Source organism: Crinia signifera, chromosome 2, assembly GCF_055691185.1.
Source record: "Crinia signifera chromosome 2, ASM5569118v1, whole genome shotgun sequence".
NCBI classification, from domain to species: domain Eukaryota; kingdom Metazoa; phylum Chordata; class Amphibia; order Anura; family Myobatrachidae; genus Crinia; species Crinia signifera.
The window spans coordinates 293,167,423-293,186,823 of NC_139218.1; the positions used below are offsets into that span (position 1 = coordinate 293,167,423).

General features: G+C 38.8%; 1 long non-coding RNA gene across 1 annotated transcript in view; it reads right to left on the bottom strand.

The window, feature by feature from the left end:
* Positions 1–18,585, bottom strand: part of LOC146059066 (uncharacterized) — a 248,331-nt gene extending 229,746 nt beyond the window's left edge. Inside the window, exon 1 of the long non-coding RNA XR_014470131.1 lies at positions 18,310–18,585. This is a non-coding gene — a long non-coding RNA (uncharacterized LOC146059066). The remainder of the gene's footprint in view (positions 1–18,309) is intronic.
* Positions 18,586–19,401: the final 816 nt, after the last annotated feature.

The window sequence follows — 19,401 nt, forward strand, 5'->3', positions numbered from 1 at the left end:
TTCTGGAGATATGGCCTCCAGAACTGAACACAATACTCTAGGTGAGGTCGTACCAATGACCTATACAGTGGCATTATTACTTCTTTCTTTCTACTGCTGATACCTCTCCCTATGCAACCAAGCATCTGACTTGCCTTCTTCATTGCTTTGTTACATTGCCTACCTGCTTTTAAGTCCCCTGAAATAGTGACACCTAGATCCCTCTCTTCCTCAGTAGTTTCCATTATAGTGCCATTTATACTATATTGAGTCTTTGGATTTCTGAGACCCAAGTGCATGATTTTGCATTTTTTGGCATTAAACTGTAGTTGCCATTCTCTTGACCATTTCTCTAATCTGCCTAGATCCTCAATCATTTGTTTTACCCCTTCTGGTGTGTCTACCCTGTTGCATACCTTTGTGTCATCTGCAAAAAGGCACATTTTACCCTCAATTCCATTTGCAATATCACCAATAAAGATATTAAAAAGCACCGGTCCAAGTACAGATCCCTGGGGTACTCCACTTGTAACCTTTCCCTCCTTTGACTTTACTCCGTTTACTACAACTCTCTGTTTTCTGTCCTGCAACCACTCTCTTATCCATTCAACTATCTTAGAATCCAATCCCAAGCTTTCAAGTTTATTTAACAGTCTGCGATGTGGGACAGTGTCAAAAGCTTTACTAAAGTCTAGATAAGCTACATCTACAGCCCCACCTTGATCTATTACTTTAGTCACCCAGTCAAAAAAGTCAATAAGATTTGTTTGACATGATCTTCCCCCAGTAAACCCATGCTGTTTTGGATCCTGTAAATTGCTGGTTTTGAGATATTCTACAACTCTTCATTTTAAGAGTGTTTCCATCAATTTCCCTACTACTGATGTAAGGCTCACTGGTCGATAGTTGCTTACCTCTTCCTTGCTTCCACTTTTGTGCAGTGGGACTACATTCGCTGTTTTCCAGTCCTCTGGGATTACTCCAGTAGCTAGTGACTGGTTGAATAATTCTGTTATTGGTTTTACCAGCTCCCCTTTAAGCTCTTTTAGTATCTTTGGATGTATCCCATCTGGCCCCATTGATTTATCCACTTTCAGTTTTGAGAGTTCTGTGAGGACTTTCTCCTCTGTAAATGTACTTGTCTCTCCCTCAGTTTTCTGACTATACTTGTAACTTAACTGTGGCCCCTTCCCCTCTCTTTCAGCAGTGAATACTGAGCAGAAATAATTATTAATATTATCTGCTATTACATTGTCCCCCTCAAGAAAACTTCCACTCTCTGTCTTCAGTCTAATTATTCCACTTTTTGTTTTTCTCCTTTCACTTATATACCTAAAAAAAGTTTTCCCCCCTTTACCCACTGACTGGGCCATTTTCTCTTCAGCCTGTGCTTTTGCACATCTGATTACCTTCTTAGCCTCCTTCTGTCTAACAAGATACACCTCTTTGTCCTCATTCTTCTGCGTCTGCTTAAATTTCTTAAAGGCCAACTTTTTTGCTTTCACAATACTTGCTACTTCTTTTGCAAACCACAATGGCTTTCTTTTTCTTGTGTTTTTCCTAACTCTTTTGACACAAAGTTCTGTTGCTTTTAGAATTGCACTTTTTAATTTTTCCCACTTATCCTGCACTCCTTCCAAGTTCTTCCACTCTGCCAAAGAATCCCTTACAGAGTTTCCCATCTCTACAAAATCAGCCTTCCTAAAATCTAACACCTTTGTTTTTGTGTGCGATGAGTCAGTCTCTGTCTTTATTTTGAACCATACTGCTTGATGGTCACTGGATCCCAGATTTTCACCCACATTTATGTCAGATATTCTGTCACCATTTGTAAGTATTAAGTCTAATATTGCGTCCTTACGAGTGGGCTCCCTCACCAATTGCTGGAGGGATGCTCCTTGCAAGGAATTCAGCATGTCCCTACTTCTGGTGGAACTTGCAACAGGCAGCTCCCAGTTTACATCAGGTAGATTAAAGTCTCCCATGATTATCACCTCTCCTTTTAATGCCATTTTATTGATGTCCTGCAATAGGCTCTTGTCTAGTTCCTCTTCCTGACCTGGTGGTCTGTAGATCACCCCTATACGAAGAATCGCCTTCTCCCCTGTTTCTATGGTCACCCAAAGGGCCTCCGTTTTTTCTTCAATACTTTGTATTAAGGTAGTCTTTATATATTTTTTCACATATATTGCAACCCCTCCTCCAATTTTTCCCATTCTGTCCTTCCTAAATAAAGTATATCCTGGTATAGCTATGTCCCAGTCATGATTTTCATTGCACCATGTCTCTGTAATAGCCACAATATCCAGTTCATCCCTTGTCATTATTGCAATTAGTTCTGGGATTTTATTTCCTAAGCTCCTAGCATTTGCACACATAGCTCTTAAAGTTGTGTTTGTGCTTCTCCTGCTGCTAGCTATGTTCATCTTTCTGCCTATATCTATTCGGTTTTGATCGGCATTATCTTCTGTTGCAGTGGATAGGCTTTCTGTTCCATTTGCCTGCAGAGACAATACCTCTAGGTTGGGGGAGCAGATTTCTTCATTCTTATTTGGTTCACTGCCCCCCTCTGCTAGTTTAAATAGTTGCTTATGAAGCTTCCAAACTTCTCACTTAATATTCTCGTTCCCCTTGAAGATGGGTGCAGGCCATCACTTTTATATAAGGCTCTGTCTTGCCAGGTAGCTTGACTTTGACCTAAATATCCAAATCTCTCCTTGTTGCACCAATTCCTTAGCCAAACATTGAAGTTTCTAATTCTCAGAGTTCTTTCTTCCCCTTGGTGTACTGGCAATACTTCTGAAAAAGTTACAGTGGTTGCCACCTGTTTTAGAGCAGTTCCTAACTTTCTAAATTCGTCTTTTACGGCCATGACTTCAGCATTAACCAGGTCATTTGTGCCAAGGTGGACGATGACATCCACCTCCCCATCTTTTCTTGCTGCCTTTACAATTCTTAGCATGCGTTCTTTATCTCTTGGAGCTGTGGCTCCAGGTAAGCACCTTACTTTTTTCTCTACTTTAGTATCATTTCCCAGATTAACTCCTCTAATTATGGAATCTCCCAAAAGAAGTGCAGTCCTTTTTGGAGGTGAAATTTTCCTGGTCCTACAGTTAGAAGAGGTAGAAGTCCTCATATCTTCCTGTTCTTTATTGCCTATGTTGGTCATACATTCCAACCCTGCAAGAGCAGCATATGAGTTTTGCAGTGTGACCACTTGGGGAATGTGTCTGATGCCCTCTGTCAGTCTCTGCCTTTCAGAGCCCACAGCAGTCCAGGCAGAATGTCTTCTGGGGGCTCTCTGAGGCAGTGGTGGTTGCAAGGACACAGACATCCTACGTAGCTCAGCATGCAGTTTAGCTATCTCCTCCTGCAGCAAAGAAAATTGTTTGCAGATTGGACAGCAGCCGAGTCTCCAGAATGTCTCCCTTAAAACAAATGCATTACATCCACTGCACTGCACCAGGCCAAACATTGTATCAGATGTATGGTAATAACAATAATAATATGTTTTGGCTTTTGTGTTCAAACTCACCTTTTTCTGTATTCTAACTCACCTGCTTCTGTTTCCAACTCACAAGTCACTTAAATATTCAAGCTTCACTTTAGTATGCAAGCTTCTCTCTCAATGAGCAAGCTCTAATGAGTCTTGACGCCCCGGAGCGCCATTCCTGAAGCTCTTTTGCAAAATGACATCATCAGGAATGGCGTTCCAGGACTTCTGTGGCCTGCCCTGCTGTCTGTCTCCTTCTCCACCGCTAACGCCATCGCTGTTTCCCTTCAGAGGGGAGGAGAGCCCATTGCACATCTTTCCTTCCCCTCACTGTGTTCCTATGACTGGGCCATCAGCCAATCAGGGCCGGCTCCTGATTGGCTGCCAGCCCAGATCTCAGGGGCCGGCAGCCTATAAGGAGTCAGCCTGCGAGCTTTGATTGGCTGATGGCCCAGTCACAGGGACACAGTGAGGGAAGTAGAGATGCACAATGCGCTCACCTCCTCTCTGAAGGGAAGTGGTAGAGGCGGTGGCGTCAGTGGCGGAGGAGGAGACAGACAGCAGGGGGACACCGGACTGGGGTGAGGGCAGGAGAGGCACGTGCTGCACTCTCCTCTCCCTCAAGCAGCAGACGGTGGCAGCAGAAGCAACAATGGTGAGTTGCACTGCTGGATGGGAAATTCTCGCACCGTGGGGGCATATGTGTTTCTGGCACTGCAGGGGCATACCTGGCACTGTGGGGCATACTGGAAAAATATCTGGCACCGTGAGAGCATATGTATGTCTGGCACTGTGGGGGCATATGTGTATCTGACACTATTGGGGCGTATGTGTATCTGACACTATTGGGGGCATATGTGTCTGGCACTGTGGGAGCATATGTGTATCTGGCACTGTGGGGGCATATGTGTGATCTGGCAGTATTCGGGGAATATGTGTATCTGGCACTATTGGGGCCATATGTGTATCTGGCACTGCACTATTGGAGGCATATGTGTATTATGCCCCCATTTTCACTGGCCGCACCCCATGTGGCCACACCCACTTTTTGGCGCGCAAATTTAGCGCATGCGCACAGAATCACTAAGTATTTTTTTAGACTTGCACCACTGGTTGGGGAGCATTGTTTATCTTGCACTGCTGGGGGGCATTGCGTGTATTGCTGGTAGCATGTGTATATATGGCATTACTGGTGGCATTATGTGTGTATGTATGGCACTGCTGAGGGCATTATGTGTTAAAAAAAAGTTTATGCAACAATTGATGCATAAATATATAAATATATATTGCCTTGTGTTACTTAAAATAATAACACATACAGTTGCTTACCCTCCTACATTCTGCAGGAGACTCCCTGAAATAGTAATAATCTCCCTCTCTCCCTGGAGAGTCTAGCAATATCCCTGATTTCACCTAACCCACATTATGCAGTTGTTACATTTTCAGGTAAAACAATCAGAGATGTATACAATAAATGGAATCATCAGTGCAAATTCCCTGCATTGGTTATAAAGCACAATGATCCCTATGGCTACATGCATTTTAAATAAGGTTTCTCATGGTCACTTATATGGAACCATGTGTTAAACACCTTAATGAACAAGCCATGACAAGTACAGATAGAGCGCCTCTTATACAGCGCCGGGAATTTCCAGAATGCCCCCGCAGGTGATCACCGGCGGAGAGGCACTCCATCTGATTGGGTCTCACACGCACGTGCATCCCAGTCACTCAGTGGCGAGGAGCGGAAACCCTGCCAGTCTCCGCTTCAGGGATTGGGGGGTGGTGGTGGAGAGCTCCATCGGAATGTGGCTTGTGAACATCTTGTGAGTGCGCGCCCCCTTCCGGTGGCTGGACATGACCGGCTCCATCTGTATCAGTGTCTTTTTCAACAGTAGTACAGTAGATCTTCCTAACTGCTTTGGGGCTCATTTACATTTGGAAGTAAGTCATTTTATGACACACCTCTGAGATGTAGCAGTACATGTCCGCGCCTCTAGGTGCCACCTGTACCATCTTCCTAACATGCTTTTTCAAAAGTAGGCAGGTATGGTTCAATTGCATTTGTAATTTATTAAATAGAATCACATTTATTATGCCCTAGTGGTAGGGCATGAAATACCGCCTGTCGGCACATGTTGTGGGGACATGGACACTGAAACGTGCCACCAGTTTCTTTGGTACAAATTTGAAAGACCTTCAGTTGCCCAGAGTCCACTTACTTTTGCACCAATCACACTTTCACAAAATATTTTTTTAAATAATAAAGAATATTTTACTAACATTCTGAGATGTTGATAACAGAACAATTGTTGCTTGATTTATAGCTTTTACATATGACAGCTTCTCGTAAAATAAACCCCATTAAATGGGAAGATCATTCCCTTTGCATATTCCAAGACTTCTCTGCAGATGTCTCTAAGGCCAGACACTCAATGTTCAATATGCTCTGCTTTAGCGAAAAATAATCGCAAATTTTTATATGATATTTCCAGCACGTCTACGTATATACTAAGGATCAAACATTTTTCCACCGCAAAAGAAGCCAAATTTTTTTTTGACAAAGGTAGACTGATTCACCTATTGAGGTGATACCTGATGTCCCACCACCGTGAGATGGTACTTTGCTATCTTTTCTTCAATTTAGAGCCATACACTACTCCTCAGTTCCTCTGTATTTCAATATTACAGCCGACCAGCATACCTAATGTACATTTAGCAAATTAATCCACCAGTCAGGTGAAAGGAGCCTTGCTGGAAGTATTTCTATTTCCTATTTTATAGCTTATATACACATATCAACTTTATTATACATATGTTCTGTGTAAGGCTGATGAATTTTTCACTAGTCAGTTACCGGAAGTCCACACTCTTATTGTTTAGCTGTCTTTCTGCTAAGTTTTATTTAGATTGTATTGTCTTGTCTACCCCTCCATCATGTTCTTCCTTACCAACCTTTACTTGTATATGAGGGAAATATATGAAGTTACCATTATTTAAGAGTTCACTATGACTGTCATTATTGGTTCTTTGAATATTTGAGGTATACACACACCAGCTAAATGGAGTACATTGTTGACATATCTCAATAGACAAAATATTGATGTCATTTGCTTACAGGAGACATATCTCTTACCAGACAAAGTTAAAAATTATGAATATTGTATTGGATAGTATTGGGTCCAGCTTCACTTAATTCAAAGTCATGTGGAGTTGTTACTTTAGCGAAGAAAAATGTAAATGTCCAGGTAACCTCAACAGTAGCAGATCCCAATGGGAGATATCTAATACTATGTGTCATTATAGAGGGAATACCCCTAACTATCTATAAGACACATGCACCTACATAATACAAAAAATCATTCTTTGTTAGTCTACTTACAAAACTGCACTTGTACGACTCAAATACGCTACTGCTTCACGGAGATTTTAAATTAATATTTTTCCCAAATTCTAGATAAATCCCCTCCCCTTAAGCACATGTCTCCAAATAGGAGTACCTTATATTGCTAACTCCTTAAATCTTATTGACACATGGAGAGCTCTGAACCCAGTAGATACAGATTTTACATGCATGTCACTGACTCACAAAACATGGTCCAGAATTGACTACATTCTACTAGTAGAACTTTTGTTTCCAAAAATTACTTCCGTTCATATAATTCCACCAACCCTATCAGATCATGGCTTGGTCACTATGGAGTTCGAGTTAGGCCACCATACTCAACATAGACCAATGTGGAGATTCCCCTCTCATCTATCTCATTCCCAAAATCTAAGAGATAAAACTAGTAATTTCATGGAAAAATTATTGCACCGATAATGCCACTTTTGCTCATTCTAACCCCGCCACTTATTGGCAAGCAGCTAAAGCTATTATACGAGGAAGTTATAGAATATGTAAAAAAACGAAGAAAAAAAAATTCTACGTATATAGAATAACAGACTTATTTAACCTCTGCCTTTCAATTATTTAAATGTAAACCATCATTAGCAAATACAACTAAATACCAATCAGCCCAATCACACTTTAATGAATACTTACAGCTCTACGGGGTTAAAAATCTATTTAATGTGGATTCCAAGTTTCATAAATTTGAAAATAAAGTAGGAAAACACCTTACTAACTTATTACAAAAGGATCCAGGCAACGTGCAACTATACATTCACTAAAAACGGCAGATGGGATACTGACTAACTACAAATTGTGGAAGATATTAAATGTTTCTATGAATTATTGTGATCTCCTCCTGGGGTCTCTTCGAGTGTCGATGAGTGATCCTCCACACCTCCTTCATCTACCCCTTTCTTTTAATATTGGGACTCTTTATAGTTACATCAAATTCCAGACTTACTACAACAAAGTCTAATAGAACTACTTTCAGAAACAGAGCTTGCTTGGGCTGTTGGCAAATTGAAACTTGATAAAGCACCAGGCCCTGATGGTTATGCTATTGATTAAAAAGCTAATTATAAAATCTTCACTAAAATATTGGCAGAGAGATTGAAACCAATTTTACCTCTGATAATTTATAAAGACCAAAATGGTTTAGTTACCGGGAGACATTTGGTTGTAAATGTCTGTAGGGTGTTGACCATTATACAATATTCTGACGCTCTCTCTGCATCCAATGTGGTGCCGAATATGGTGCTTTGGACGTGGAGAAAGCATCGTCCATAATCACCCAAATTGCAACATAATTGGTCTCTTGGAAAGATTTACCAATCTCTCTATTAGACAGACTAGCAGTAATCCAAGCTATAGTGTTCCCAAAGATCCTCTATTGCATGCAAACGCTACCCATAGCCTTACAAAAGACAGACATTTTAAAACTAGAATCCATATTCTCAAAATTTTTGTGGCAAAACAAGTGTCCTTTATTTGCCAGGGTTAAATTCAAAACTCCTAGATCAGAAGGAGGTTTTGGATATGCCAACATACATACATACTCCTCGGCAATATTTTTTAGACTGGATATTAAATATATCAATCTATACTGAGTCTTCCTTAGATAGGGCCTTGTTCTCCCCTTATGCTCCAGTCTAAACAATCTAATATTCCTCTAGGAATTAAATCACACATTTTGTTTAGGGATACATATGCCAATTGGATTAATATCAACAAATGCCTACCCAGAGACCCCTGTGTCTCACATTTTAACCCTTTATGGTTCAACACTTCCTTTCCTCCTTCGGTCGATAATCCTGGGTTATGCCATTGGAGACAAAGACATATCAAATAATGTTTATTGACCCCGGTGGAACTATATCTACATTCTAAGATCTTGCTCAATGTTTCTCATTACCACCTAGTCATAAAGTATTACTCCCTAATACAGTAAATATATTATCATGACTCTGTTCACATAGATGAACTTCAAATAAGGTATTTCAAATACTCATATGATAATGGTACATTGATAACCTGTCACACAACATAATACTTTTGGCCCTTATTCTGGTTGGTGCGGTAATATCCGCGTGCGTTCGTGCCGCCGATGTTTTGTGTCTGCGCATGTGCAGAGGCGTCTCTGCGCTTGTGCGAGCGGGACGCACCGCCACATTCCGCATGAAATGTGTACACTACGAACAGGGGGTGGAGAGGGGTGTGAAGGGCTGTTTGGGCTCATTACCATATGCTTACACCCCGCGTTTCATGGGCATTCCCATGCAAACGCTGGGCGTACGTATGGTAATGCGGCCGTGACGCACGTGTAGGGGGCGGACATATGACATTGCCGGATGTCAGCTGCCCGCCCAGATCCCTGCTTTTGCACGGAGAAATGCCCATGTGGTCTGAGGTTGCGGGAGCTGCCTGGCCACTCGGTCCTGCATTCGATGGTCTGCGACCATCGAATGATGGGGGAGGTTCCCTGAGATGGAGGAGGTGTATTCATGAGAAATACATGTGCGGTCCGTTCGGACAGCTTCTTACCGCGTTCGGACGGAGTTGGCGATCCGTATGGAAGGCGGGGTTTATGACACACGGTCCTGGCCGCATATTCGGATCCGGCCGCACCGATCAGAATAAGGGCCTTAATGAGGAATAATAAAGTTCCATTCAGGTACAACATGCAGTAATGAAATGCCATGTTAAAGAATAAACATAAATCCAAAAATACATAAGGCTAACCATACAGAATAACTTATACCCATATATTTTACTGAACATTTACAAAAAGAAAATGTACTAAAAATGAGATAATACTGTATTTTATGTTTAAGCCAGTTGAATAACCACAATGGTCAAAAGGGATGAGACTAAATTGGAGGCTGTTCTAACATTAATACTTGGGAGCAGTGTTCCCTCTAAGCTGTGCGCACGTGCGCGCGCACACACCTTGACGAGTGTGCGCACAGACATTACAACTGAGCGCACAAAGCAGCAGTGGTCCCCTTTTGCAGTTGTGGACTCAATTAATGTGTGTTTCACCCATTAACTACATTGTGTACTGTATTTTAAATGTTTAAATGTTTAATATCATTTTGAAGTAAAGTTAACACAAATGCTGAACGTCATTTTCCAGTTATATATAAGTGACGCACAAAAATGTAAATTTTATTCCAAAGTTGCACAGCCAAAATCTTTAGCCGCACACAGCATTCCTAAAATTAGAGGGAACATTGCTTGGGAGTTCAGTGCTAGGGCCAGGCACAAAATAATAAAGAACAGTGTATTATACCAAATTACCTTCAAGACATGTATATAAATTGCAAATGAAACATACTGCAGAAAATTGAGTTTAGACCACATGGGTCTTAGTCCAAACATATTTCTTTATATACTGTAAATGCAAATGTTTTAAAATACTCGAAAATAAAAAATCAGAAATCTAAAATGCTGTTGGTCCCAACTATTTTGGATAAGAGATATCAACCTGTAACAGGTAGGTCTACTTTTGTTAAGTCCTTCGTACAACCCCTAGGAGGAGGGAAGCCCAGACAGTAGCAGGGGGATACAAATCTGTTCTCCCTCATAGGGCCAGATGTACTAAGACTTGAAAAGTGACAAAATGGAGAGTAATAAAGTGTCAGCCAATCAGCTCTTTACTGGCATACTACAGGCTCTGTTTGAAAAATGACAATTAGGAGCTGATTGGTTAGTGACTTATCAGACCACTTTATCTTTTTTCAAGGCATAGTACATATAACCAGTAGTGAGAAATACTGAAGTCTACTGACTTTTACAGATACACCCTGTTTACAAATACTCTAAATACTAAATACTCATTAGACAAGATTTTTAAACGACATGCACAGTAACAGTGTCATTAACGATATTTCCGTGCATATCGTCTAGAGTGTGTATGCACTATATCATTTGCAATGCACGCTTTCGCGAATCATTAGCGCCACCCAAGGGCGTAACTACCACAGGTGCAAGGGGTGCAGCTGCTATGGGGCCCAGAGCTGAAGGGGGCCCATCTTTACTGTCTAAGTTATATGTTTTACATACATTTGTCACCATCAGTTTCTAAAAAGGGGGCCCTTACAAACCTTTGCTATGGGGCCTAATAACATGTAGTTATGCCCCTGCCGCCACCTCACTGTCATCTGTACATGCAGTAGAATACTGACTATATAGTCAACTAGAGCATGCTCCTGGATGTGGCCAGTATACAATCATTTGTAAAATCGTTTAATGTGTATGCACTATATTTTTTGTCAGGAAAACAGTCATTTCAAGAGAGATCATTGACGACATCACACAGTTTGTGGTGTCATCTAATGTGTACCCAGCTTAATATAACAACTGGAAACAAATATTTATAAATATGAGGATACATGAAAATAGTGGACCTTTACCTCTATTAAACCATTGGCCTTAGATAGCTTCTTACTTCTCTTATAAGTTCCCCAGATAAGCCTACATTATGAGGGGTAAATTAATAGGATGAGAGATTCAGAAAGTGAGAGATTTGGTTAGAAATCTCCAGGTTTTTTTAAAGTGGCAATCATTTACACTGCAAAACCAGTTTGATTCTGAAGGGTAAAGGATTGCCGCTTTAAAATAAACTGGAGATTTATCACCAAATCTCTCACTTTCTGAATCTTTCATTCTATTCCATTTCACCCTATGTTTTTTAAGGGAATAATTTGAACAGAACTTTGCAAACTCTGCTTAAAGTTTACATACCTCTAGATGTATTTCTAAAGCAAGTATTTGTATCAATGCACCAATACACACAGAAATCACTGTAATAGAATCTAGAGAATGTCCTACTTGGTAAAGCTATTTTCAGGAGTTAAACCGCTGCTCTCCCTGGGTTAATAAGACACCTGTCCTGGAACGAGCACGCATATTGGTTTTTGAATCCTGACACAATATTCTAACTCTTGATGAAGTTCTTACAATGCCAGAGGAACTTACTAACTAAGCCACAGAGTCAATTCAACCTAGTGAAACTGGACCCAGTAGACAGGGTTATCAGAGTTTTGTGGAGAGATAATTACAGCACTAAAGAGAGCATATGGGCTGTCAAGTCTGGCACATGGCCTGCACCAGCTGTTACCTGGGTGCCTTGGAAAGTCTATTGAACAGCATTTTGGGCACAGAACAGCTACATGCAAGCATTCCAAGATTTCTTTAGGGACCTCTTCATAATAAATTTATTTTCTATATTGGGGAGCTTTAAACTGTATCATATAATTGAGTAAACTCTGTTTTTGTGCTTTGTAATTAGGATTGTGTTTTTAGAAGTGCAGAATACTAATGTTTTATGTAACTTTCCATAGCTATAGACACAGAGATACCACTGGAGTGGCCTATTTACAAAAATAAATTGGAAATAGAGCTATGTTCTAGTTCTAAGCACCAAGATGGTAACTAATATATATGAAACTTAATATTTCAACATGTGCAGAAGGATTAGGGGAAATAGCGCATGTCAATGACTGATGTATACCATCCATACTCAGAAGGCAGATGTTCTGCAAAACAGACATTTCTATTCTGCAGCGGCACTTGTGTTTGGCATTAGCTACTTCTACAGTTTCAGATAAATACAACATTTTAAATTCACTCTACTTAACACCAGGAGCAAATAACAGAAGTAAAAGAAAAAAAAAAAAAAACATTTTAAAATAACAAACCGTCATGTTAAGAAATAAATTCACAAAAATAAACAGGCATAATATTTTAGCTAGAATAACAAAAGGCTAAAGCATGATGGTGTAATGCACTAAAAACATATGTATATTAGTTCATGATATAATAAAGACTAGTTAGGTTAAGCTGATTTTACATTTTTCTTTATTATTGGTCAGTACTTTATCTACTGCAGGACTAGGCAACCCGGTGGCATTCCAGCTGTAGAACTACATATCCCAGCATACCCTGCCACAGTTCTGCTGTTAAGGTAACCGCAAATGCCACAGGTGGCCTACCCCAGATTTATGACATGTATTTTCTGTTAGCTCTTCAACGCTTTTTATTGTTTTATGCGTTAAGAATAGAAATTTCATACAGCGATGTACAAAAAAATTATTTTAAGAAATTTTCACTGTTCAATCAGGCTTACAATCTGCGGTGGCAATCTATCTGTGGCACATTTATGTTCAAGGTCACAAGCATACTCTACTAAGATTTAACCTGGATTATCCAAAATGTTCAATTTTCTGATTGCTTGCGTTGGAGAATCAGCGCACTTCTAATTGTACTAAGATTACAGAATGTATTAGGATGTATATTAGAGGGAGTTTACACAAAAATGTGTTGATAATTATCTGTATTTGTGGTTTAAAAAATACATTTCCGCACTACATTTTGATACCATGTGATTATAATTTTTAATTATACAGCCACAAAATTCTCTCCACCATTTGACCATTTACTCCTCACATCCAGCAATCCTGTCACCTCCACCAGCAAATACTGCTAGAATCCACCCTTTTATTCAACAATATACAACTGCACTCACCTATTTAATGCTTTCGGTACTTATGTAGTATCTGGGCTGCCGATTTCTAAATCGGGTCGGATCGGGAGATCGCATCGCATCGCATGCGACCATGCGATTCGATGCGATGCGATGCGATAACCCGATTTTTCCATAGGAATCAATGTTAAAATGGACTGAGTCCATTTTAACATGGAATTCAATGGGAAAAATGGGTCCTTTTCATACCCCTACTATCCAAGTGGGCATGGAGTTGGATATAAACCTGTGGCGAGCGTAGCGAGCCACCGAGCCCGAAGCGTGGCGAGCGAAGCGAGCCCCGCGAGGGGACGAATACCGTCCCCTCGCGGGGCTCGCTTCGCTCGCCACGCTTCGGGCTCGGTGGCTCGCTACGCTCGCCACAGGTTTATATCCAACTCCATGCCCACTTGGATAGTAGGGGTATGAAAAGGACCCATTTTTCCATAGGAATCATTTTAACATTGATTCCTATGGAAAAATCGGGTCATCGCATCCGATATCGGATGCGATGCGATGCGATGCGATATCGCATCGCATCGCTTCTGATTGTATGCCTTAACTTAAGGCATACAATCAAAAAATCGGCAGCCCAGATACTACATAAGTACCATGCTTTCCGTTAACAGCATTGAATTCATGGCTGTTTTTCGACAATCCGCTTCTGTTTTTGTCAATTCACGTACTTTCTAACACTCGACAGCCAGAACGTTGAATTCTGGCTGTTGAGTTACAGTCAGAAGAATAAAAAACGGCCCGGGATTCCGACTGTCGGAATGCGGGATTGAATTACCCCTTAGACATGTTCTCTTATTATCTCCCACCTGGAGAATTATTACAACCTCCTCCTATCTGAAATTTCCCTCATCCACTGTGGCATCTTAGATATGAATGATAATAATACTTATAATAATAATAATAATAGTATACAACAAATAGTAGTTTTTTTTTTTTTTTACTAACACACGTGTAAGTACATGTATAATAATAAAAAAAAAAAAAGCTTTTATAAATCGATGTATAGAAAATACTGGATCCAACTGCACATGCAGCAAAGCAATTTTTCAGAACAAGAAACCTGAAACGTCACATAATTAATCCCTTCCATTACTTTACAATGATGGAGTTTAAAATATTTAAACTATGGTTAAATGTTTTACTACTCTAGCCTAAAATAATATTAAATGGCTAATCAATTATGTCTGAGTATATTAGTGCAGTATATTTTGCAAGCTTTAGAAAATAAAATAATCCCCCAGAAGAATCCTAATTCTTTTCCATGGAAAACATTAAACTGTTAAGCGCTAACAACTAGAATTAGTCCTTAAATCTCTAATGAGAATAATAAAACATGAGTGCTGTAACTTGATAAGGCCTGAATTTACTTGCTGTTAGTAAAAGTTCCTGATCCAGCAGTATGGCTTTATACTCCCTAAGGTCCAGGAAACCATATCTGTCCTTTAGGAACATCCTCGATGGTAAGCACTTCTCATAGCTGTGCTGTCATTGGACAGAGATAGCTGTGTAATATCTAGTAACAGAAGCTTTATGAGAATATCCATTACTGATTTCAATCAATCTAAAGTGGCTAATTTGATTTAACTCTTTCTGAACACATCTTTGTAAGGCATTTCTGTCCTTTGTTGCAACTATGCCAGTCTAGAAATATCTGTCAGTGTATTGCCATCACTGTGTGTACAGTATACACAAAAATGGACATTGGGCTAAAACTGCTGTGACGAACCAACAACAAAAAAAACCTCATGATTTCAGAATAACCATTCTCATCTCTAACAGCCTAAATAACCTTTGCTGTAAGCCTCCTGTGAATGTAAGAATCACCCTAACTGTGGACACTATCTGATATCATCGATGCATGTTTGGCTACTTTTAGATTATATACATTAGTAACATTATAGACAACACAAAACTGAACTCTTAGCTAATTGTATTGGTAACATATATGTGACTCGACTCATATTCCTTAATTGCGTTGTTTTTATATATTTTAATAACTCTAAATTATGCACATATTCATATCTTTAATTGTTTATCCCCAGATAATATCTTGCAATAAGTAAATAAAAACACAGTTGTCACATTGTGTAGTCAAATACAATATGGCATATGAATTATTCAGTATTTCAATATAATTTTAACTCACACCTGGCCCATTCTTAAGTATTTTTAAAATACATTCAGAGCTCCTTTACTTAGTATACATTTCTTTATAATACATTATACTAGTCTGTAATATGTGAAATGAATAAAATTGGATGACAAAACATTATAAAAAGCATCGATACGCAAAATGTAGCAGGAAATGATATTTTCTTGAGAACTAACTTTGCACAATACACATATTCTGCTAACACGCTACAAAGGCATATGTTACAATTCATAGATACAGTACGGTATATGATTGATCCTCATTAGGTCCATGGAGGCAATATTTATGTATTATTAATCACATTCTGTAGTTCTGTGGGTATTGTAATGTTTAATTTAGTGTTACACCACCGTTCTAAAGGCAGCTGATATAATGCTACACAGCAAATTTAACTAGATCAAACATGACGAACAACAAACTGTTTACACAAAATATGCACAAAAGGGATGGCAGATCCACTGTATAAACCAGCTGAGCACAAGCACTCCACACATTCACACATTGCATTACTGTCCAGCCCCACTGCTCAGAGGAAGAAGCTATAGTTTATGTCAGACTCAGATATTAATATCTTGTGTTTAGCTAACAGCTTATTTTATATAATTATCCATTAGAAAGAAAAAAAATGATCACTGTAAAAAATATATATATATATATATATATATATATATATATATATATATATATATATACACACACACACATACTGTATATATATATATATATATATATTTAATTCACTAGGGAAAACCACACAAAGTTTAATGCTATATACCAAGGGCCCTGAAACTGTTTTGCTCTGGGACCCCATCAGACAATAAAATTAATTACAGGACCCCAGCAAGTTACTGCAGAAGGTCATCACATCACATGTGTAGTCAGCAGACAGCACATACATGGCAGCATTGTGGAGGCACAAAATTATGTGAGTCTAACATAACAGACAATTCAACAGATGTTTCAGACTCCTTGAATCACTGACTGACATTAGAAAAGTCATCAGCCTGATGGTCAGCAACATGGAGTCGCGACCCCATGCTGAGAAGGTCAGGACCCACTTTGGGGTCAGGACCCACAGTTTGAGAACCACTGCTATACATGATAACTAAATTAAACAATAATAATAATAATTGTATTATTATTATTATTATTATTATTATTATTATTATTATTATTATTATTATTATTATTATTATTATTATCATCAATTTCTTTAGATATCAATATGAACTGTTTTTAAAGTAAAAAAAAAAAGGATAAAAATGTGGGTAAAAAAAAGAAGCCCATGTCCTGTTCCTTCAGCACATCATTCTCATTTATAGTATTCGATAGTTAAATAATGTTTAGTTTAGACTTTTGTATGATATGCATTGCCTTCTACTATCAGGTCTCCAGGCGATTGTGGTTAAAGTTGAACAAACTAATTGCATTAAAGTGATTATACTGTATGGCATACCCTAAATCATTTCCAGTGGATTTACTTTTTTTTGTCTTTTAATTTTTAGAAATATAAGACCATAGTATTAACTAACTTGCCCCCCAAAATGTGTAAAAAATACAGAAAAATATATAGTAGAGCGTAGAACTAAACCAAAAGAGATATTTCTGTATCCAACATGCCATGACTGCAGTCATTTATTACAGCACTTGTAGGCCCATATGTAAAGCAAAATAAATGAAGGTGAAAGAAGCAATTAGTACAGCTATTGCCACATAATCACATCTTATCCTGGACTGGGAACACCTCGAAATGAACTGAGTGGGATCATGAGCAGAGCGGTCCTAGGGGGATTAGCATATTAAAATGTTTTCTTCTGAGACCATTTCCCTATTGATATATTCATGTAGACCTAAAGTGGATAACTGCATGTTTAGCACTAGTACTGTGTACAGACAATTTAGCATTTTGTTTCTTTGCAGCATCAGTCTGAATGATAGTAATATACTCTTGCAGAGATGTATGCACTAATTACACAAATCCTTATAAATCAGCTCTGCAGGTCTACAGCAAAAATCGGACCTGTTTACAATTTCTCTCCCACTTTGGAATATTCATACAAAAAGGCAACATGATTAGAACATTATTACTGAATCATTTTATGCCACTGCATCCCAGGTTCCCATGAACTGGCTCAGTAAGTAAAACAGGCTGGCTTGGATTCATAATGAATTTTTTCATTATTACCACAACGTACCATAAACATTCATCTTTGACCAGATATTAAAAAAGTAATTTAGTAAGGCCCTGAAAACATAATGAAAGATACTATTTTATGCAAATAATCACACAACATAGCAGAGATGTGGGAACCCCTTGTGCGATATTCCCAACGGAGTTCAGGAGAAAGAAACAGAACAAAAACCTAGGGAAAATAATAATAATAATAATAATAATAATAATGCTAATATTAATTATAACAATAATAATAATAATAGTAATAGAGAAGCATTAGCAGTCCACATCATCACACACCAAAGAGCTTTTTAACATTTTTCCAAGTTAGTATAATAATAACATATCTGGTGAAATTCATAAGTGAAATCATTTAACTGTTCAGCAATTGTCTGAGAAATCCCCAGAATGAAACAAAGGCAGTCCTGGTGTGTGCAGCAGACTTCACACTCACTTTATGCACAGAGTGATAATGATGTCATTAACCCCGTTAACCGGTTGCCAGTGAGACAGCACTGTGAGTGAGCAGCTGAAGACATAAATCTGAAAGAAGTTTTCTCTACATTCCCAGACTTACCTTTGAAGTACATTTTGAAAGTCCAGTAGATAGGATTCAGGAAAGTACACAGAGAAGAGGAGCCTGGCAGCTTGTAGACATGTGTATTGGTAGGCCCCATGAGGCATCCTTGCACTAGGCAAGCGTAAAAAAAAAAACACCAAGTTACACAGTAAAACTGATAAAATATGTCAGAATAAGAACAAAAAGAAAACAAGCAAACCCTCAGACCAGTACAAATAAATGAGAGAAAAAGCAATTGTGGGGCTGCTCAAAGCCTTTTTGCCTTGCTGAATGAAAGCAATCCCTAAGACTGAATGGGTAATGAGATCCTGGCTCCTGAGATTTTAGCTTTCTTAATCATGTTCATAATTAATTCAAGAACATTGATAATTTCATTACATTCTTTTTGTCTTATCAATAAATGATGTGCCTGCACTTTTGGTCCTGTGTACAGGGAGAGAGGAGATGCTTTGGGTAATACTGCACCAGGAATAAGTGGCTGCATCAGAGCTCAGAGGTGAAGCAGTAATTATTATTCTTGACCAGGCCTCTATTATCAGAAGATGACAAGCAGCTAGAAATAATTGATAAGCTTTAATGTACAAATGCAAACCAATGTAAGAATATCTGCTGTGTCTGCTGCTTGTGTAACTTTTCTTCTTTACTCAGACAATACCACACTAGAAAACAATTGGTTAATGCTGCTTTCAGCCTGGTATGGCCTTACAGTAACTCATTGCCGAAGTCAATATATCTTCAACTGAACTGTTTTAAGGTGAATATATCTAAATATAACAGATCTATATGCTTCTGATTTATATACAAAAGGCATCTTTATCAACTGAGAAACAAGAATTCGGGAAATAGAAGACAAAGTTTCCACAGTATAAATAAAATAACAGTTTTACATGATGCTAGGTTATTCTTTATGGCTGTCCTCGAGCAGAATCATATTGGAGAATTTCTTTCTGATTGTTGACTGCTGGCAAATGCTCATCAATAACAGTAATTGAGAATAATATAAGGAGTTTACATATCATGGTCTGGATGCAGGAGTTTTTACAGCCCTTCTTATAGAACAAGCAAGCTTTTGGCTCAGCCATTGTTAAA